The sequence below is a fragment of the Macaca fascicularis genome, chromosome 14 (assembly GCF_037993035.2).
Source record: "Macaca fascicularis isolate 582-1 chromosome 14, T2T-MFA8v1.1".
In the NCBI taxonomy this organism is placed as follows: Eukaryota; Metazoa; Chordata; class Mammalia; order Primates; family Cercopithecidae; genus Macaca; species Macaca fascicularis.
This window is the reverse complement of record NC_088388.1, coordinates 87,294,410-87,315,036: the sequence shown is the minus strand read 5'-3', so window position 1 is coordinate 87,315,036 and position 20,627 is coordinate 87,294,410. Positions and strand designations below refer to the sequence as shown.

Here is a 20,627-nt window from a genome sequence, read left to right as displayed (position 1 = left end):
GTACATCTAATAAAATCTCTCCACTTCCACTGCAATCAGGGCAAAATAGAACTCTGAATATATTTTCTGTACTTATTCATGCAGTATTTTATTAGAAGGCTTTTCTGTTTTAAAACAGTGTGAAAGTATTGCACTACAGTATTTGGGTTCCCTTAATCACACATAGAAGATAAAAAGGAAACTAGAGAGTCTCACTGCATTTGGTCTTCACTATAATGAAGGCAAATTCTGAAAATACTCACGGATCTTTCTTGAAATACAAGTATTCTTCAGTGCAACAGAGATTACTCCAATTTGCCAATCTCCTTTAATAGTGTATATAATAATATCTATCATTTAATAATAGTTTAAACCTACCTAGTAATAACTTTAATTATTTTATAGAAAGGGACAATTCAAAAAACTCATTATGCTTTCTGAAGAAAACACCTGACATTTTGAAAACACAAATATTTACAAAAGATTTGCTAGATAAATTATGACAAATATTGTAGCTATAGTTACTTTTTGATCACTGGGCAGATTAAATACAAATACATATGAAGATTTTTCAGATCACAAGGACATTCATTTGTTACCTGTTTATCATGAGCTCTCAGCGGGTTCAGCACCATGCAAAATAATTAAAAAATGGTCAACTCTCTAAAGAAGGAGTTCATATTCTATCTGAAAAGACACAAAGAAGAGAAAAAATAATGCAATGATATTTGTACAAGTATAAAGATAAAGAGAGAGGGTTCTATGGAGCCCATAAAAGGGCATATAAGCCAGTGTGGGAGTTTTAGATAAGGCTTTCTATAGGAAGTGAGGTTTGAGTTACAAAGCTTATTCCCATTGATTGTTTTAAAACTGCCTTTTGATGTGGCCTAGATGAACTTTGGCCTGTAAAGTTTCCTTTGTTGCATTAACCTCAATGCAAGATCATCTAACAAGCTCTATGCCTTATTTAGATAAGCATTAGTGGTCAGGTTTTTGAATCCGGTCATCATTTACTCCTTCCACACCTCATTTAATAAGCATGAATAGTTTTGTTTTTGTTTTTGTATTTTTTCATGTCTGTTTATTACAAATATTTGGGAGCTTTCCTGTTATGGGAGAAGGTAGAAAAGATTTGAAGTTAGTCTAGATTTTAGAATTGGATCCTCCACTTGTTAGTAACTTGACCTTGGCAATCCATGTAAATCTTTACAGTTGCTTCATTTGTAAAACTGACATAAACACATCTTTCTAGTTAGTTGTGTATCACAGAATTAAGCAATATATGATCATGTCTTTATTATGTTTAATATGTTTTATGGATGTTAAAACTCTTTGATAATGAAGTGCATACTTTCTCTCTCTCTGTGTTTTTTTTTTTTTTTTTTTTTTTTTTTGAGACGGAGTCTCACACTGTCGCCTAGGCTGGAGTGCAATAGAGCGATCTTGGCTCACTGCAACCTCCATCTCCTGGGTTCAAGCAATTCTCTGCCTCAGCCTCCTGAGTAGCTGGGATTACAGGCGCCTGCCATACCACACTCAGCTAAGTTTTGTATTTTCAGTAGAGACAGGGTTTACCGTCTTGGCCCGGCTGATCTTGAACTCTTGACCTTGTAAGCCATCCGCCTCGGCCTCCCAAAGTGCTGAGATTATTAGGCATGAGCCACCGCGCCCGGCCAAGTGCATACTTTCATCATTTTAAAATAATGAACTTTGTTCTCAAAATGATGACAAGCTGGTTCTAAGTAGTAGTATAATGCATCTGTCCTGGCAAAGTCATAAGTAGTCAATCTATCCAAATGTTATTTACAAAGGTAATACAAATCTAGTATGCTTTTTATATGAGAAGTGTGAGAGCTGAGCCAATATAAATAAACTAATCAATCATCATTTTATGAGTTTGAAAATGTGTAAATCATTCCAAGCTAGAGGAAATCAGAGAAAGCTTCATGGATGAGTAACATTTGTTCTGTAAGGTAGATATATTTCCAACAAATGGAACTGTATAAGAAAGAAATAGGGATAGAGTAAGATGTTTTTGGTTGTTAGCAAATTCTCATTGGAACACAGTTAATAGAAGCATAGATAGTTACATATGAACTAGGGTCTGAGCTGTACTGTTAGGTCAAGAAGTTTAGATTTTGTGCAAATGATAATATAATAGCATATTTAAATAACTGAGTGACAGACTTAAACCTGAAACTTAGAGGAATTAAAATTATTCTTGTAAGAGATTCGGGGAGAGGAGAATAACTGTGGGGTTAGATAAAATTGTCAAATGCAGACTACCTACTAAAATCTACTTTTAAAATATTGTTCACTCATTCAATAAACTTATATTGAGGATCTCTTATATTCCAGGAAAGATGTAGGTTAATTCCTTCTTATCAACTTGTTTCATATGATTTCCTAGTTTATGGGTATTATTTTAAAAATAAAAATGACTGTCCATATCTTGATTTCTAAATACCATTCTACACGAAATGAAATGGGCACTCATCGGAGAAATGGCTGGCTCAAGGGCTGGAGCAGGGAAACTACAAGATGAATGTAGAACATCTTTTAGTAACAGAAAGTATGAAGAGTCTAAAGAATGATAGAGCTTGTCATAGGACACAGGGGCCAGCTCTAGTGGTTCCCTTGGGCAAACCTAGAAGAATTAGAACATTGCCAGGCCCAGTGGCCCACGCTTGTAATTCCAGCACTTTGGGAGGCTGAGGCGGGTGGATCACTTGAGGTCGAGTGCAAGACCAGCCTGACCAACATGGTGAAACCTCGTCTCTACTAAAAATACAAAATTAGCTGGGCATCGTGGTGGGTACCTGTAATCCCAGCTACTTGGGAGGCTGAGGCAGGATAATCACTTCAACCCAGAAGGTGGAGGTTGCAGTGAGCCGAGATCACGCCATTGCACTCCAACCTGGGCAACAAGAGCGAAACTCTGTCTTAATTAAAAAAAAAAAAAAAAAGAACATTAAAATAATGATAGCAAAGGATTATGGCCCTCAAATAAAGAATTCTTAAGTTCACACTGATATAAATAAAATACATAAATATATAAATTTAAACAATGGAAAGTTTTTCCTCCCAGTGGATAAGGAAATGGATAAGGAAATATGAAATTAGAAAATTACAGGTTGTCAACCATCATAATAATTGATTCAGGCAAAATGTGTCAATACATGCTAAAGCTAGTGGGTAAAAGTTTGAGGAAATATAGGATATTTACAAATATACAAAGTATTTCCCCATGGCAACATTATGTAAAAAGTGGAAAAACTGAAATTTTCAGTACAGAAATGTAGCAATCAAGGAATACAAGTTAACATCACAAGTGATGTATTTATAGATGCCATATGCCATGTTGATACACAGAGACATATGAAAAACCCAAATTGAGAGATAACTACAATTAAATGACCTATATTCTTCAAAAAAATTTCAAGATAAGCCAATTAGGGTATAAAGGGCTGAAAAATCACATCACTTTCACTCAAGCAATGAGAAAAAGTAGAAAAAAATCTACAAATTGTAATTATATTTGAGCCAATCAGAGAACTGAGATCACAAAGCAATCAAGGAAATGGAATCCTAAGGAGTGATGGGTTCCTGATGAGAGATGGAACACGTGAAATATGTCACATTTGGCAGCACACAGAAGAAAGAGATGATCACTATAAAAGCAGTTAGAAGAATACAACTGATATTTTAGTAAATTTCTAAAAGCTAGATGTAGATCAGTGTGAGTTTAATATCCTGGGAGTCCTAGATACATGGGAAGCACATTCTTTCTCACTAGTTTGTTTGTTTGTTTGTTTCACTGCCCCTTGCAGAGCAGGGATACCCCACAGGCAGCGTGGCCAGAGTTTCGCTCTTGTTGCCCGGGCTGGAGTGCAATGGCGCGATCTGGGCCCACTGCAACTTCCACTTCCCTGGTTCAAGCGATTCTCCTGCCTCAGCCTCCCAAGTAGCTGGGATTAGAGGCATGCGTCATCATGCCCGGCTAATTTTGTATTTTTAGTAGAGAATGAGTTTTTCCATGTTGGTCAGGCTGGTCTCGAACTCCCGACCTCAAGTGATCCACCTGCCTCAGCCTCCCAAAGTGCTGGAATTACAGGCGTGAGCCACTGCGACTGGCCTGACTAGTTGTTTTCCATGTGCATCCATCGCGTGTTCATGAGAAAAACTGGGGACGGGGACAGAGACCTGAAAGAACTGCATTAATGAAATGGGATGCTGGACCTGGCTAGGTGAGTGGGTGAAGGAGGAGCACTTGGAGAAGCCCATTTTGTGCTCTAGGCCCTGCATGAGTATAAGGTGGGGATTGACTGCCACTTGGGAATAGGAAGGAATGCTGAGGCTTCTGTGAACAGGGACTATGTAATTCTGAAGTTGCAAAAGGAGAGCCAATAAAACTCTGCTCCCGCCTTACTCTCAGTTAGAAACATCACCAGCCTATCACTAAGGGATGGGCAAGGGCGCAGAGAGAAACCACCGATGTGGTTTAGGAGTGCAGGCCTACGGAAAGCCAACAGTGGAACAGGAGTTCTAAGAGAAAGCCTCTAGTACTCTGGGCCATGAATTAAGCACAAGATAGTGGTGATTTGCACTAAAGGAATTTGAAGTCTGTGGTACAGAGAAGGAAACTAGCGACCAAAAAGCCTAAAACCAGCTCAGCGACAGACTAGATTTACTCAACCCTTCCCTTCAAATTGCCTGATAGAAGAAAAAACTGAAAACTTCCAGGCATAAATTTTAGTCACCTAGTCTCAGTTTTATTCATCTAGTTTCAATTTCTTCCTTTTACTAACAATGTCTGACGTTTATCTAAACATTATGGAACACATAAAGCAGGTAAAAGGACATATATTCAAGAAAGAAAATAATGAAGAGAAGCAGACATGGAGACACCTCAGAGGTTGACAGTAGGACAGGGAGCTTAAAATAACAATGACTAATATGCTGAAGGAATCGGGTAGTGGAAGAGGTGAATCCATGTATGAAAAGATGGGAGAAATTCAGAAGGAAGGAGAGAGTTTAAACAGAGTCAAGTGGAAATACTGAAAATAAAATCACAATATCAGAAATGAAGAATTACTTCAACAGACTTTTCAGCAGAATAGTCAGAGAAACGGAAAACAGCAATAACCTTGAACATAATTAAAACACAAAGAGGAAAAAAAGAGCTAAAAAGCAAACAGAAGCATGGAAGAGTTGTGAAACAGAACAAAATCATTTAATATACACATACTTGGAATCTCAGGTGGAGAAGAACGAACGAAGCAGAAGAAATATTTGAAGAGATAAAGGTCAAGACTTTTTCAAATATAATGAAAGATAATAAACCAGAGTTCCTGAAGCGTCAGAGAAACCTAAGCAGCAGGACAAATTTATTTTAAAGAGATTTCAATTATATATTAAAGAAATTTTAAAATATTAAATCTGTTCTATACACCCACATTGTAAATTATATTTTAAAGGCAACTACATTTTAAAGACATTTAAAAAACTAAAGTCTGTTATATTTACCCACATTATTACTGTGTCCAAACGTGTGTGTGTCTATGCATGTGCATGAGTGTGTCTGTGTGTTTTCCTTCAGAAGTTCATCTGATATCATGCTCAGTTTGCCAGATATTGCTGTAACATCTCTTTTCATGCAAATCGGCTGGCAATAATTTATCTCAGTTTTTGTCGTCTGAGAAGCATATTGCTTTCTTATTTGCAAGATGTTTTCACAGGGCATCATTGTAGGTGGAGAGTTGCTGTTTCTGTGTTTGGTTTTCATGTGTCAAATAAGCAACTTTATTGTCTTCTGTCTGGCATAGTTTCAGAAGCGAAGTCTGCTATTTCGTATCTTTGTTTCCTGGTAGAAGTTGTTTCTTTTCTCTTTGATTGGCTTCAAGATTTTCCCTTTCCCTTTGTTTTCTTAATCATTTGACTACGAAGAGCTAGAGTTTTTCTTCATAATTATCCTGAAACTCTGAAATTAATATATCAGATAACACATCCCATTTATTTTTTGAGGCCATCATTAGTCTAGTAGCAAAACAAGATACTCTTAAAAAAACAAAAATGATTAATATTAATAATGTAAAAAAATGAGCAAGTCAAATCAAAAATACATTTTAAGAAAGGAAAATATATCATGAACAAATAAGGGATTACTATAGAATTCAAGGTTTGGGGCCCGGTGTAGTGGCTCATGCCTATAATCCCAGCACTTTGGGAGGTTGAGGCCGGTGAATCACCTGAGGTCAGGAGTTCAAGATCAGCCTGGCCAACATGACGAAACCCCATGTCTACTAAAAATACAAAAATTAGCTGGGCATGGTGGTGCATCCCTGTAATCCTGGCTACTCAGGAGGCTAAGGCAGTAGAACCAGGCAGCAGAGGTTGCAGTGAGCCCAGATGGCACCACTGCACTCTAGCCTGAATGACAAGAGTGAGACTCTGTCTCAAAAATAAAAAAAAAAAAAAAAAGAAAGAATTCAAGTTTCGTTTATTATTTGAAATCATCAATCAGTAATTTCTATACCTATTTGGACTAAATAAGAAAAGCCATAAGATAATTTCATTAAATGCAGAAATAACAACTGACAAAATTCAACATACCTTTAAGATTAAAAAAAAAAAAAAAAAAAAAAGTAAAGTAGATACATGGCTATATAGGCTATTTATTTATTCCTGGTGAACTTTGTTACTTTGTTCTTTTAAAGAATTGTTCACTTAATCTATGTGGAAGTTTTTGACATAAAGCTGTTCAAAATATTTTCTTATATTCTGTTAAATTTAGAACAATATATAGTTATGCTTCCTCCTGCCCTTTCATTTCTGACATTAGTAAAATGTGCTATCTCTAGCTGTTAGAGATTTACCAAATGTGCTGAATTTTGACAAGAAGCAGTTGTTGGTTTCACTAGTTTTTTTCTATTGATTTTCCAATTTAGTTTTATTCATTTATTTTCTTGTCTTTATTATTTGTTTCCATTTCTTACTTTGGGTTTACTTTGTTCTTCTGTTAGTTTATTTTAGACAGCATTATTGAGGTATAATTGATATACAATAAAATGCATGTATTTAATGTATACAATTTATGAGTTTTGACATAACATATGCTCATGAAACCATCATCACAATCAACGTAATGCACATATCCACCATTTCCAAAAGTTTCCTATGTCCCATTGTTTTATTGTTTGTTTGTGGGTTTCCTTTTTGTTATAAAAACACTTAACATAAACTTTACCCTCAACAATTTTTCAGTGCATAATAGAGTATTGTTAACTATAACTATTATGCTATAGTGCAGATCTCTAGAACTAATTCATCTTGCATAACAAAAACCTTATATCAATTGAACAGCAAGTTCACAACTCCCTGTCCCCCTGCTCCCTGGTAACCACTATTCTATTACCTGTTTTTGAGTTTGACTATTTTAGGTACCTCACATGAGTGAAATCATGTAGTATTTATCTTTCTGTGACTAGCTTATTTCACTTAGCATAATGTCCTTCAAGGTCATCCATGTTGTGGCAAATGGCAGAATTTTCTTCTTTTTTAAGACTTAATAATATTCTATTGTATGCAAAAAAATCACAAATGTTTTAATATCCATTCATCTTTCAATAGATATTTCAGTTGCTTCCATAACTTAGCTATTGTGAATGATGTAATAAATACAGGAGTACAAATATTTCTTAGAGATCTTTATTTCAGTTCTTTGGAGTATATGCCCAGAAGTGGGATTGCTAAATTACATGGTAGTTTTATTTTCAATGTTTTGAAGAACCTCCCTACTGTGTTCCATAGCAGCTGCATTATTTTACTTTCTCACCAACAGTGTTAAAAGGTTCCAAGTATTACACATTCTCACCAAAATTCAACTTTTGTTTGTTTGGTGGTATGAGGTGATATCTCATTTCAGTTTGATTTGTATTTCCTTGGTTGTTAGTGATGCTGAGCATCTATTCAGATAACTGCTGACCATTTGTATGCCTCTATCAGAGAAAAATATCTATTCAGGTTTTTGACCATATTTTAATTAAGTCATACTTTTTTGCTATTGAGTTGTAGTAGTTCCTTATATATTTTATATACTAACTCCTTATAAGATACATGGCTTGCAAATATTTTCTCTCATTCTGTAGGTCTCCTTTTTACTCTGTTGATTGTTTCTTTTCTTGTGCAGACAATTTTTTGTTTCACATAGTCCCACGTGTCTATTTTTGCTTGTATTTCTTGTGCTTTTGGTGTCATAGCCAGGAATCATTGTCAGGACCAATGCCATGCAGCTTTCTCCCCATGTTTTCTTTCAGGAGTTACACAGTTTCATGTCTTACATTTAAGTCTTTACTCCATTTTTAGTTTACTTTTGTGTATAGTGTAAGATAGGGAGCCTATTTCATTCTTTTGCTTGTTGACACCCAGTTTTCCCAACACAATTCATTAAAAAGACTATCTTTTCTCCATTGTGTATTATTGGTACTCTTTCAAATATCTGTTAACCACATATGTGTGGGTTTAATTCTTGGCTCTACACTCTATTCAATTGGTCTATATATCTGTCTGTATGTCAGTACCGTAGAGTTTTAATTACTGTAGCTATGTAATATATTTTGAAATCAGGAAGTATGATAACTCTAGCTTTATTCTTTCTGCTCCAGGGTGGTTTGGCTACTCTGGGTCTTTGTGGTTCCATATGAATTTTAGAATTGTCTTTTCTATTTCCCTAGCAAATGCCATTAGGATTTTGATGGCAATAGCATGAAATCTACAGATTGCTTTGGGTAGAATGGGCATTTTAACAATATTAAGTCTTCCAATCCATAAACATGGGATGTGTTCCCATTTGTTTGTACCTTTAATCTCTTCCATTAATACTTTGTTGTTTTCTCTGTTAAGTCTTTCACTTCCTTGGTTAAGTTTATTCCTAATTATTTTATTATTTTTGATGCTATCATAAATGAGGTAGTTTTCCTAATTTTCTTTTTGGATAGTTTATTGTTACTGCCTAAAAATGTTACTGAGTTTTGTAGGTTAATTCTGCAACTTTACTGAATTCATTTATTGGTTTTAACAGTTTTTTGGTGGTCTTTATGATTTTCTACATATAAGATCATATGATATTCATATGATCTCCATTATTAGTTCATTAGCTACAACTTTAAGTTTTTTAGTAGCTGTTATGAAGATTATAATAATCATTTATAACAGTACCACAGAGTATTAGAGAAACTATATGAAAGTATACTGCTGTAAATTTCTTACATTGTATATGAATTACAAAAACATTATTCACAGATTAATCATGATAAAGATACATACTATAAACCTTAGTGCTACCATTAAGCAATAGCAACACAGGTACTGTTTAGTCCTATGAATGTTATCTAGTTTCCTCTGTTTTGACAATTTGAGACCAGCACCCCAGTCCTACTCTTCTAATATGCAATATTATATATATATTGTTTTGTGTTGATATTGCTATGGACTCAATTGTGCCTCCCAATTACAATGTTGAAGTTCTAATTCCCAATATGATGGTAGTTAGAGATGGAACCTTTGGCAGGTAATTAGGATTAGATTAGTTTATGAGGGTAAGGTCTTTGTGATTAGATTAGTGCCCTCATAAAAAGAGAAAGAAATCTCTCCCTTTCTCTCTCTTCATCCTCATGCACACAAAGAAGTCATGTGAGCACACAGCCAGATGGTCATCACCTACAAGCCAAGAGAATGAAACCTACTTTGCCAGCACCTTAATCTTGGACTTCCCACCCTACAGAACTGTAAGAAATAAATTTTTGTTGCTTAAGCCACCCATCTATGATATTTTGTTATGGGAGACTAACACAGGTATTAACAGAAATCTTCTTAAATGGATGGAATTACACTTTACAGAAAATCTCTCCATGTTACATAAGGCTAAATAGAGATGAATGTAAGAACCTTCCTTATGTCATTTGCCAATAACTACAGAGAATAATGTTAAGGAAGAAAATACTAGTACATGTAAAATTAGCAAAAGATTTTTAAACATTAAAATAATAAAGAAAGCTATTTAACACAAGCACAAACCAGTGGGCTTCAAGTTTAGGAGCATGCAAATAAAACTGGCTACAGGAATTACATGTGTAATGTTGAGCTAACATTCTGTGTGGTAGTATAGAGAAAGAAACTCCATTACTAGAATTTAATGTTGCTGATGATTTAGAAGAATAAGAATTTATATTTTATTTATGTTTCCTACAGTACTTAGCATAGCATTCTGCATATTTTAACTGCTCATTAATATGTTAATTCTATTTAATTTTATTCCTTTCGATTACATATTGCTTTCACCTTGTAATCTTTTTTAAAAGGCAAAACACTGCATTACAATATGAGAATACAGAACAATAAAATGAGAACACACTTAAGATAACAGACCTTGGATGGATTCCATTGTGGAGAATGTAAGCAGGTCATTTCACCTCTTTGGAGTTCTGTTTCATTTTCAGGAAAACAACAGGGTTGGCAAGGTGATCCTGTAACCTCATGCATTTATTCATGAAATGACACTGTTTTTTGAGTACCTATTTTATTACAAACATTAAACTAGGCACATATAATAAATCTCTGGCTTCATGAAACTTTATGAAACTAGCTTTATTTAGATTTTTTTTTCCTTTTTTTTTTTTTTTTTTTGAGAAAGGGTCTTGCTCTGTCACCCAGGCTGGACAGGCTACAATGCAGTGGCACAATCACAGGTCACTTCAGTCTCAACCTCCCAGAACAAACCATCGTATCGCCTCAGCCCTCCGGTAGCTAGGACTACAGGTGCATGCTACTATACTCAGCTATTTTTTTCTGCATATTTTTTAGACAGGGTTTTACCTTTTGCTTAGGCTGGTCTTGAACTCTTCAGCTCAAGTGATCCATCTGCCTCAGCCTCTCAAAGTGCTAAGATTAGAGGTGTTAGCCGTCATTTCTGGCCAGAATTTTTAGAATTATTATTTCATCCCATTGCATCATCAGAAACCTTAGCATCTTGCAATACAGTATATGTTGGAAGAAAATGATTATGGTGTATAGGATACTGTGAAGTAGAGGCTGGAAAGCTGAAAATCACATTATCCAGATTCCCTTGAAGCTGAGATTCTGGATGTTTATGTTTCACCAATCAGATGCACAAGAGTGAAATCTGAATTTAAATTGTTTTAAGTAGAGAGAAAGGCCAGGTGTGAGACCTCTATTTTGTTGGTGTGGGTCACAACAAAACAGAGAGGTTATGAAACTTTCTGTAACAGCAGCTTCTCAATTCAACAGTCAGATTCCTGATTATGATGGAAAGAGCAAAACCCTTAGAGACACAGTTCTGTTATATGGATTTCCAAGTGATTTTTGGAAGTTCTACCTAAAAGTCTGTTATTTCATTTATGCCCCAAATTCTGTTAGTGATTTAGCACACATTTATAAATTTCTTTCTGCTAGAATTATCTATATAGAGTCAGTACTCTGCAACCAAACACTGGCTGACAGAAACGACTAATAAAAGAGAAAATATATACTTGGGAATAACTGCATAATAGTCCAAGTCAAAAGTTTCCTGGCTGATCTGAAATTATTAGTGAACTGAGAGATGTTTGCATAAGTGTTTAAGAATAATGGATTTCTTTTCAGTAGGACTTCTGAACATTTTTAAATGGTTAATTTATGTTTTAAATCACACTGCTACAGCATTTCCCCCAATGTATTTGACCAGGAAATTAACCGTTCATTTCAGGGAAAATCTATTATCAGCTGGAGAAACACAGAGTTTGAGACATTGGTCTCATGTATTGCCCAGCAGTCTGATCCAACAACCTTTGCTTTTTTTCCAAGTCTGTTTGTTCCAAGCAATCTATTTAGACTTTTATTTTCCATACATCTTGTTGTCATGCTATAGTAAGTAGTTTTCTAAATAGGAATATCAATCTCCAGCCAATTTAAAACAGTGTACATCCTTTCATTAGAAGTTGATGACATTAGTTGCTTGAACAAATGGATTCCTTTTCAGCCTGGATAAAATAATAAAAATTAGATGAAAAGGCAAAACCAGTTTGTTTCAAGAGCTGACAGAAATAAAAGGGCAACTAATGAGAAGATAAATAGATTTTGTCTTTATTTTCCAATTTTTGAGTAGATTTAAATGAGTTTAATGGGGGTAAAACTTGTAAAAGTCAGAAGGAACTCTGAATGTGTTTGAGGTGAGAAAATATTTAACTACTAGAAAATCTTGGGCACTGAGATCATCCTTAGCTATACAAAATTAATGACATCATTGTGTAATGTGCTAAGTACTATCATTTTCTAGAGTAAAGAGAAAAGTTATTTTAGCCTACAGTGGTAAGGAAAGTAATTGCATAAGATATGATGCTAAATTTCTAGTAGGCTTATTACAGCTAGAGTTGATTTCTAGGTAGAGTGGAATGTAAATAAGATGACTGAGGGTGGTTTAGTGTGATTGCAGACCTGCATATAATTTCTGCAGATCTAATGAATTCTGAAAAGCATAATCAAGTCTCACTACTTGACTATGTATCATAATGTAAATCAAATGCTTAGAAAAGGGAAATAATATCCATGTCAGTATTATGATTAATTATCATGAACAAACTTAGATAATATTGTTATAATTACAAACTTATAAAATGTTAGAATTAAAAAGAATTTTTGAAACTATGTTATTCAAATCCTATACCCATCTTTCCACCTAAAATTTAGCTTGGTTCAAAAGAAGAGGGAAAAAATGGTAGCTATATTAGGCTAACTTGGCCACAATAAAAAAGTTAAAAAAAAATAGGCTAAAAAATACTCAAAGAAATAATGGCTAAATATTTCCCAAAGGTGGCAAAAGACACAAACCTACATATTTAAAAAGCTGAACAAACCGCAAAGATGAACATTGTATAATAGAAGCTGTTGATGTCCTGCCCATATTCTCTTTGCTACCCACTGCCCTGACCCCTCCGCTTGCTGGAAGTAGTAATGTTGTCTGGCACCCACAGTTTCTCCCTTCTGTAAAGAATTGTCCTTGGTCATTGGCAGCCTTGTTACTCAGGAAGTCTGCTAATCTCACTGTCTGTCCTTCCCTTGGACCTTGGCAAAAAAAAAACAAACAATGACTGATGCAGGAGTACAAAAGGCCACTACCTTACTCCAAGGGGTTATTTACACTGTACTAGACTTTTCTCCAGAGATTCTGTGAAATTAGAATGAAGCTAGTCTCAGTCTGAGGCAACACTTTGTTAGCTTTTTTCCCATGCCCATCTTGCTGTCGCTACTCACCTCCTCAAAAGAATATGGAGAAGAGCCAGAATTGTATTAATGGAGCAGTAGGATGCTAACTACAATAGTCAGGGAAACCCTCCTGGGGATACAATGCTTAGGCTTCCATATGAATGAAAAGAAACTCAGGAGCAAGAAGACAATGGATTGGGGGAAACTATCATGTTCAAAAAACAGAAAACAGCAACAACAACAGTGTTGTTGAAAAACAGTGAGTAAGAGGGAAAGCTAAAGAAGTTATGATCAGAGAGGTGATCAGAAGCCATATAGACCATGGTAGGAAATATATATATAATGTGTGTATATATGTGTGTATATACATATATATACACACACACACACATATATTTAAAAATACATTGCCTGCTCTGTGAGGATGGAATTTAGAAAAGCAGTAGATGAAGCACAAAGACCAGTTAGGATGCTAATATAATAGTCCAAATGGCTTGGATGCACATAGACATGCTACAAAAGGAAAGATTCAGGATATACTTGGGTGGTACAAATGATGTCACTTGCTGTTGCGTTGGGCATGGGGAGTAAATAGAAGAAAGCGATCGAAAACAACTCCTAAGTTTTTGGCTTGAGAAACTCCTAAGTTTTAACTTGAGCTCACTTATCTGAGCAGATAATGGTAACTTTTACTGAGATGAGGGAGATTACGGGAGAAATACATTTGCTGAAGGTGGATGAGAGTTAACAGTTCTTTTTTGGAAATGATAAAGTTGAAATGCCTATTGTTATTCAAAGTGAAAATGTCATGAATTTAGTTGTGTATGCAAGTCTGGAGCTCACGAAAGATGTCCAGATGGAAATTTGGAAGACATCAGCATACAAGTAGTACTTAAAATCCTAGAACTGGAGGATATTTTCTACAGGAAAAAATGTAAGAAAGCAACAGAAAGAAATCTGAGACTCGACCCTAAAGTACATCAACAATTAGAGGTTGAACAGGATAATTTAAGCCAGAAAAGGAGACGAATGAAGTCTCAGTGAGGCAGAAAAAGAAATGTGTGGTGTTAAGGAAAGCAGAATAAATAAATGTTTCAAGAAAGCAGGAGTGACTGCTGGTCAAGAGTTCCTAATAGACTATGTCAACGGCAGAGAAGTAACCACTATACTTGTTGTCTTGACTAGAGCTGATTGAGGGTAGTAGTGGGAACAAAGACCAGGGTAGCAGTATGTTGAGGAGGGAGTGAGGTGGGTGGCGAGTGGCAGAGAGACAGGAAGTCAAAGAGGTTTATTTGTGCTTCTTTTTATGTAACTACTAGAAAGTCTAAATAATAAAGCAAATAATTTAATAAAGAGTAAAATAGCTGATGAGGGAGACAGAAACACACTAAGATCAGAGGATTTGTGAAAAGGAAAAAGAATGGAATCAAGAGCTAAAGAAGAGAAGGGGCCTTCAAAGAAATAGCATCTTATCTCCCATAACAAAAGGGAAATAATAATAATCTCTAAATCATCCTTGCTAATATGTAAAATTACCATGCATTTTTGTATATTGGCCTCATCAATCTTTTTTATTTTTATGTTTCAGTTTGAATAATTTCTATGGACATCTTCCAGTTAACTTTTTTTCTCAGCTGCATTCAATCTGATTATAAATATTCAATATTCTTTACCTTATCATGTTTTTTAAAAAAATTTCTAGCAATTCCACTTGATTGTATTTATTGTTTCTATCACTATGCTGAAATTCATCTCTTTATGCATGTCATTCTCCTTTTTCTTTAGGTCCTTTTTTATATTAATCATAATTATTTAAATACTCCTGTCAGAGAGTTTCAACTATAGTTTCAGCTATCAGACTCAACTCTGAATATTATTTTTCTTGATTTTTTTTTTTTTTTTTGACAGAATCTTACTCTGTTACGCAGGCTGGAGTGCAGTGGTGCGATCTCGGCTCACTGCAAGCTCCACCTCCCAGGTTCACGCCATTCTCCTGCCTCAGCCTACCAAGTAGCTGGGACTACCGGCACCCGCCACTACGCCGGGCTAATTTTTTGTATTTTTTAGTACAGATGGGGTTTCACTGTGTTAGCCAGGAGGGTCTCGATCTCCTGACCCCCTGATCCGGCCACCTCGGCCTCCCAGAGTGCTGGGATTCTTGCTTCTTATTCTTGACAATGGGGTCATTCTTTCTTGCTTTTGTGGGCACAGAACATAATTGTTACTGAGTATTGGTAATTGTGTGTGGAAAAAACAGTAGATACAAAAGGAAATAGTATTTATGCTTGGAAATGTGTGTACCTCTACTTCTGAGCTGAGTCAATATAGTTAGTAGTTAGGGTAGATTTGGTAATTGTTTTTGCTATTGTTACCTGAAGTGTACCACACACTTCCAATTCCTCCAGTGATGGGATATCTACATTGTGCTTACAGTGGTTCCTTGGGTACCAGAACATTGTTGTTGTTTTTTCCCCAGTATTCCTGATCCATCCGCTGCTTTCAGTCATTCTCTACCACAGAGAGACTCTCTTGTCACCCTTTGTCCTGGTCCCAGTTGGTAGACTATTATTGCTCGTTACTCAGTTTGAAGCTCTTGGAGAGAAGATGAGATTCTTGGCTCTTCTGACCCAGTCTCAGTCTTAGGCAGATTGTATACACCTGGGCCTTGAAGCTTTGACTTTTCAGCATTCCTGCTTCTCTTTTCCTCCTGGATCCTGCACATACTCCAGTTGTAGCAGACTTCTGCTTTGTATCAGTCCAGGAACGTGGGCCCAAAAGTTTTCTTTCAATTTTCCAAGAGGCAGAGATATTTTAATTCTACCTTTCTCCCAGAAGGAATGGGTCTTTTTCTGGGTCCTGGAGAAATAAGATTTTCCTACCTTTTGTTATCACTTTCATGTAAGCAGAGGACCTTTGTCTGGCCCTTGATGTTGGAGGAGTTGTTGCCTCTTCCTCAGTGGCTTAGTAATTTGTTTCATTTGAGACATGCATCCAGAGAAGTGAATGGTCATTTCCAACTTACCCCAGTGGCGATCAGTCACTATCTGCTCATCCACACACTGGTGTCACCAAGGGTCCTGTGTCCAGTCTTCTGCATGAACACCTCTGGAAGCCTGTGGAAAAGTACATGTAAGTTAGGGTAAACTCCTTTTGTGTTTAGGTTCTCAGGGTCATGAATAAGCTATCCTACACATTGCTTTAAAGAATTTGGTAACATTGTAGCTGATTTTTAACATTGTACCTGCTTTTAGGACAGCAATATTTTTTCCTCTTATGTTCTGTCAGAAATGAAATAGTTCTTTTGTCCCATCCCTTCTCAGAGTAGTATGCCATTCATTGGAATTCAGTTGGTTTGCCTTGCAATATCAGCTCTCTTTATGATTTCAAAAAATTTTTTATGATTTTGTAGATTGTCTAACTTTTTCTCATTGTTAAGAAAGGAAAGACATTTTCTTGTCACATTCTACATCTGAAGCAGAAACGGACATCCTCATCTACTAATTTTAGCATCAGTTGGTAATTCTTGCCTGAAAATTATTATTTTTGAGGTCACACATTTTTCTAATTTCATTATCATTTCCACATTTATTAATTGACATTCAAAAGCTTGTGCTTTGAAAAAATACAGGTGAAAAAGGACTGTGGGAGTATCCACAAGCAATAAGGGTACCCCACACTACATTTCCTGAACTGTACAAACTGTGAAATATTTTCCAGAAAATTCTAGTAAGTTTTCTTAATTCTGCCTCTTAATCAACATATAATTAAATTCCACAATCATTATTTCAGGGTTTACTAACTGCCTAACATTGAATTATGGACCACGCTAAGTTCTATTGATACAAAAGAAAATGATCTATTGTCTGTTCTCAAAAATAGTTAACCTTTACTCAACATTTACCATGTCTCAGGAACTCTTCTAAATGATTAGTAAGAATTGCTTTACTTAATCCTCACAACAATCCTATGTGTTGTGTACTTATTACTTTTTTCATTTGTAGTACATTCAATCATAGTAGAGATTCATAAAAATTAGGTAGTCTGTGAGAGACAAAGTTGAGATATAAACCCAGGCAATCTGATTCTAGAACCAGTGCTACTATGCTCCACTGCCTCTAAGTGTGGTGGAGTTAAATGGGCTTGAGACCTCTTCTCAGTCAGATCTGGGTTCTAACCTTGGGAACAGCGCTTACTGTATGTGTGGCATATGGTCAGTTTCTGTTCCTCTCTCTTTAGTTTTTTTTTTAAAATCTGAAAAATAGGGAATATAATACCAAGGTTCTTAAGCTAGTCTAACAATTAAAGGAAAGTACAGAATGCTAAAGAAAATCCAGTACTGTGTCTGACATAGTAACTCAATCCTTAGTTTTCTTTTATTTCTTTTTTCATGAAGGCTCTCAATCTGGTACAAATAAAATATGTTTCAGTGTGGGAGTGCTATGCCAAGAGATGTGCAAAGTATTCAAGTATTCTTCTAACTGGAGAGGAGGTTAGAGAGAGGTTCACAGGGCAAATGAGCCTGCAGTGTCATAAAATGCATAGCATAACCTGTCTACTTGAAAAGGAATGACAGTAATCACAATTTAATGCCAACTTCCTTTTAATCTTCTGAAAATACTCCACTCACATTAGCAGATGTAGCTACTACACGAGTCTTCAAGATAATTTTTAAAAGCACTAGACCTTTGGAGGAAAAACATTTTTTCCACAAACTTGTGGGTTCTGACTCTGGACTTAACACTGAGAAGACTTTTTTTCACCTCCAATTGTGTAGTCTTAAGAAACTAATAGATGGCATTGATGTCCCCTGGAGGTATTTCTTTTTTTTTAATCTTGCAGAACATCTCCAGTTTTCTAAACTAATCTTCCTATTCTGCAAAGTTTATTTATTCCAGAGACATTCACTGTCATTCTAGGCTGTAAGAAAGGTGTTGAAGATACAGTAGTGAGGGTTGCTAAATTCCCTGCTCCAAAGGCACGTGCAGCTAGAGAGAAGAGAGACAAGAGGAGAGATGTTTTCTCGGGGTGCTGTGGATTACAAACTCTTCTTCCTCCAAGTCTCCGTCTCTAGAAAAACACCAGTAAAATAGAAGCAAGCCTCACACTTCAGTCACATTGGACAATGTGCATAAAATTATTGGAAAATAAAAAAGAATGGAGCAACATTACAGTGAAATTATATCTCCTTTATCTGGCACTGAGATTATTCTTGCTCTGGTTTAGAAAAAGCTGCAGAATCAGAAAAGCTAATGGGCCTAATCCTCCAGAGAAAAAGAAGAACTTGGAGGCAGGAGAGAGCAAAGCTAGCTGGTTCAGAGTCAGTTTCGATGAGAATATCAACTATTTGATGCAATCTGAACTTGAGACTAACATATTTCCTGTTCTCATGATCAAGTGAAGTTTCCTCTCTTGAGAAAATCTCTTTTTTAGGCACTCCTATAATTCAACTGACTGAATCCTTTAAGGAATCAATATTAATCAATTGGGTTCTTTAACCAGTAGCTGTCAGTGTAATTTGAAGAGTTCAATAGAATTACTTCAATCATTCTTGCTCCATCCACATTATGTTCTTCCGTTCTCTTTCTTTCTCTCTCTCTCTTTTTTTTTTTTTTTTTTTTTTTTTTTTGACAGAGTCTTGCTCTGTCACCCAGGCTGGAGGGCAGTGGCACAATCTTGACTCACCGCAACCTCTGCCTCCCAGGGTCAAGCGATTCTCCTGCCTCAGCCTCCTGAGTAGCTCAGATGACAGGCTTGTGTCACCACACCTGGCTAATTTTTTGTATTTTTAGTAGAGATGGGGTTTCACCATGTTGGACAGGCGGGTCTTGAACTCCTGACCTCAAGTGATCTATCAGCCTCAGCCTTTCAAAGTCCTGAGATTACAGACATGAGCCACCATGCCTGGCCCATTCGCATTATTTTCATTTTAATTTTTTTTGTTTTATTGTACTTAAGAGAGATGAAAACACCTTGGCATAGAATTTCCTATGAGAGGTAATGGTGGATCTGGGGGAGAAATTCTTCCCCGTTTAAAAAATTCTACACATTCTACATCCTTTACACATAAAAAAAGGGGTCACTGACACATGATCAATAGTTTTCCTGTTTTGCACGCTTACGACCAAAGGCCCACATTTATAAGATGCCCAGCCAAGGTTAGCAGTTCATTCTGTGACCACAGATTAGGGTTTTTCTCAATGCACAGCAAAGGAACCTCTGCAGGCACCAAATTTTGGAAACACTAAGTCCTTACTCACCAAAATCATTATTAACCAACCCAGAGCCCTGGACAACCGAGCTATCTTATCCCCAAAGTTTTGAAATTAGGAGAGATGTCAGTCCCTCAATTTGTCCAAAGAAAAATAAAGTTTCATGTCAGAAGGAAGATGTCCTTTAAGGGGAAGATAATGATAGAGCCAGCTCTTTCAATATTTCTTTTTAAGTAGACTCAGGAGAAACAGGTTGGTCCCATAACCCAGAGACATACATGCCTCTCTCAGCCTCAGAGCTAAAGAAGGAGACTGTACTTGTCCTTCCGAATTATGCTAACCTTGCACAAGAAAATAGTGTCATGGCTTCCACAAACCATAGATTTCTGAAGGTACTCAGAGGGAGAGAGCTAGGTTAATTTTAGAATTTTTATTTAAAAACTAATAGAAGTAAATGTCTCTGTCATAATATGTGTGTGGGGGAAGGGGTGGTAGTAGGGAAACACTACAACCTAGTACTAGGCTATAAGATCTGTGCTCTTGATTTCCAACTGTGGTTGCAAGAATTGTGTTGATTTTCTCTTGCTTCCTTGTTTGCAAAGGTTGCAACCTTACATGCTACACATGGTATTAGCACCACACTCTAACCAACTGAGCTAACTGGCCTCCAACAATACGTGTGATAAATACACATCCAACTTCTAACTAAACGAATGTTTGACTGAATAGTTTTGCTTTTTAAACTCTGTAGACATTTGATGCTCCTCTTAGTTACTTCATCAGTGTCATATACGGCTCATTAAAAGTCATTTTTATTCAATAAAAATATATAAAATATGTACTTGGTACAGGGATTGTGCTAGACCTCTTTTGAGAAGGGGGTATAGAGATAAATATGAATTGCGTATATAGATATAGATCGTGAGATAAATGGAGATAAAATGACATGGAAATGATGGAGAGGAAAGTGTCATTGTTGCCAAGTGAGTTGGATAAGAGAGAACCTCAGGATTAGAATTGGCTCTGGAAGGATGGGTAGAATTTGAACTTGAGAGATGGAATATTGCAACCAGAAAGAAGAGTCTGAGTGGGAACATGGCCCATGGGGATCAGGCATAGGTTTGAAGGGAAATATTGAAAATAGGTTTCAGGTCCCGGAATACTGAGCAAAAGGCCTGTATT

The 20,627-nt window shown here is 36.1% G+C and overlaps 1 long non-coding RNA gene across 1 annotated transcript; it reads right to left on the bottom strand.

Moving 5' to 3' along the window:
* Nucleotides 1-504: 504 nt before the first annotated feature.
* LOC135967094 (uncharacterized) lies at nucleotides 505-16,360 on the bottom strand. The gene is made up of 2 exons (XR_010580961.1): nucleotides 16,259-16,360; nucleotides 505-666 (listed from the first exon to the last, which is right to left on the bottom strand). It is a non-coding gene; the product is annotated as an uncharacterized lncRNA (long non-coding RNA).
* Between the last annotated feature and the right edge of the window lie 4,267 nt (nucleotides 16,361-20,627).